Source organism: Rhinopithecus bieti, unplaced genomic scaffold, assembly GCF_001698545.2.
Source record: "Rhinopithecus bieti isolate Rb0 unplaced genomic scaffold, ASM169854v2 scaffold_71999, whole genome shotgun sequence".
In the NCBI taxonomy this organism is placed as follows: Eukaryota; Metazoa; Chordata; class Mammalia; order Primates; family Cercopithecidae; genus Rhinopithecus; species Rhinopithecus bieti.
Window position 1 is genome coordinate 647,523 of NW_016826903.1, and position 3,047 is coordinate 650,569.

A 3,047-nucleotide genomic window follows, 5' to 3' on the forward strand; every position below is an offset into this window, starting at 1 on the left:
TTTTTTTTTTTTTTTCGTAAAGATGAGATCTCAGTATATTGCCCAGGCTGGTCTTGAACTCCTAGCCTCAAGTAATCCTTCAGCCTTGGACTCCTGAAGGGCTGAGATTACAGGTGTCAGCCACTGTGCCCAGCCCTCAAATTATACTTGTTACAGAGCCTTCCTGGATCAAATTCCATAGACAAAAAAAAAAAAAAAAAAAAAAGAAAAAAAATTTATTATGCTGACTATTTGGTAACAAAGAAAAGGAAATAAAGAATATATATGTGTATATCCATTTTTTTGTTGTTGCAAACAAACAAACAAACAAAAAACTTACGAAAGATAAACCAGAAACTGATAGAATTGTTTACCTAGGATGGGGTAGAAAGAACAGGAAAACGAGTGACACAATTCTCTGAGTATACCATATATATATGTGTGTGTGTATATATATATAGTTTTGACTGTTGGAAGCAGGCTAGTGTTTTCATACTTAAAACATTAAATCAGCCGGGCGCGGTGGCTCAAGCCTGTAATCCCAGCACTTTGGGAGGCCGAGACGGGTGGATCACGAGGTTAGGAGATCGAGACCATCCTAGCTAACATGGTGAAACCCCGTCTCTACTAAAAAATACAAAAAACTAGCCGGGCGAGGTGGCGGGCGCCTGTAGTCCCAGCTACTCGGGAGGCTGAGGCAGGAGAATGGCATAAACCTGGGAGGCGGAGCTTGCAGTGAGCTGAGATCCAGCCACTGCACTCCAGCCCGGGCAACCGAGAGTGAGACTCCGTCTCAAAAAACAAAAACAAAAACATTAAATCAAGTCTGAGGAAAGAAGCCTAGAATTAATAAAAAATACAAAATTAAGAGTATATCAAATAGATGACAGAGCTACATGAAAGGGAAAAAAATAGAATGAATCTAAGTCACTTTGGTGTTTTTGTTTTTTTTTTTTTTGAGATGGAGTCTTGTTCTGTCGCCCAGGCTGGAGTGCAGTGGCGCGATCTCGGCTCACTGCAAGCTCCGCCTCCCGGGTTCACGCCCTTCTCCTGCCTCAGCCTCCCGAGTAGCTGGGATTACAGGCGCCTGCCACCATGCCCAGCTAATTTTATGTATTTTAGTAGAGACGGGGTTTCACCATGTTATCCAGGGTGGTCTCCATCTCCTGACCTCATGATCCGCCCGCCTTGACCTCCCAAAGTGCTGGGATTACAGGTGTGAGCCACCGCGCCCGGCTGAATCCAAGTCACTTTGAACACAATACTTACATAAGCACCCTCAGTCTAAAAACAAAAAGAAGTTCAAACAAATGTTGTTTTGTTAGTGATATGGGTGTAGCAATTCTGAAATTATTTGGTGTGCATTTTAGGACTGAGTAAATTAGTAAATATACTAATGTTTCTGGTAGCCAGGTTTCCTACTATGAGAGAGAGGTGATATAATTTATGGAATGGGGTAAATTTAGAGGTGTCAGCATAAAAGCATGATTTTCTAAGAAATAAAAAAATAATAAAAATGTATGTATCTTTCCTAGTTCTCTCTGCTGAAAGGGCCTAGAAGTAATGCTACCCTAGTTACAACGAGCACTCCTAGCACCTAGATCTTAAAGATCTTTATGTCTAAAGATAATTCCTCTTTAAAAATAGCTGATTCTAAAATACAACATAAGTACACGATAAGACTAGAATATTTTGTTGTAGTAGAAAACAAAGAAATTATTTGAAAAATAAAAAGGTCCAAGGATGTTACAAAGAGGAAGAATCTCAAAGAGACCTCTAGCCAAATCAGTGATCAAAAAACAACACAAACAAACAAAAAGAACAAAGAAGGCTGGGCGCGGGGGCTCACGCCTGTAATCCCAACACTTTGAGAGGCCGAGGCAGGCAGATCACCTGAGGTCAGGAGTTTGAGACCAGCCTGGCCAACACAGTGAAATCTGGTCTGTACCAAAAATACAAAAATTAGCCGGGTGTGGTGGCACGTGCCTCTAGTCCCAGCAACTCAGGAGGCTGAGGCAGGAGAATGACATGAACCTGGGAGGTGGAGCTGGCAGTGAGCCAAGATCGTACCACTGCACTCCAGCCTGGGTGACAGAGCGAGACTCCATCTAAAAAAAAAAAAAAACAAAAAACCAAAGACTCATGACAGTACTGGATTATAACACTGTGGGAAAAAAAACCTAAGAATCCACCAGTGCCCTTGATACTAAACAAAGAAAAAAACAAATAATAAGAATGATAGGAGAGCTTTTCTTTATAATAGAGCATCAACTAGTAAATGTAGAAGGAATAACACAGTTAGAAAATCACGATTTTGCACCCATCATAGTAATATTTTGTTTAGAAAAGAATCATCCAGGAATATTAAAACCATTGAGTGAAAGTTTGTTGGGAGTGAGTATATTTACACAGCCTGAAAATTTCTCCTCACAGATTATTCATTAACTACAAGAGGAAAAAAATACTTCTACATAATAGATAATACTGTAGCTAAGTGACCACCAACAATGGGACAAACTGATATCTTATAATTCCTGATAAGAGAGGCTAAGAATACAATATCACGTATGTAATATTCCTGCCCAAAATGTATAGCCTCAACTTAATTATGAGGAAACTACCAGTCAATCTCAAATTGAAGGATAAGCCACAAGGCAACTGGTCTGAATGTTTCAAAAATATCAATGTCAGAAGAGAAAAAGAAAGGCCAGGCATGGTGGCTCACGCCTGTAATCTCAGCACTTTGGGAGGCCAAGGTGGGCAGATCACAAGGTCAGGAGTTTGAGACCAGCCTAGCCAATATGGAGAAACCCCGTCTCTACTAAAAATAGAAAATTAGCAGGGCATGGTTGTGCATGCCTGTAATCCCAGCTACTCGGGAGGCTGAGGCAGCAGAATCTCTTGAACATGGGAGGCTGAGGTTGCGGTGAGCTGAGATCATGCCATTGTACTCCAGCCTGGGCAACAAGAGTGAAACTCCTCTCAAAAAAGAAAGAAGAAAGAAAGAAAGAAAGAAAGAAAGAAAGAAAGAAAGAAAGAAAGAAAGAAAGAAAGAAAGAAAGAAAGGC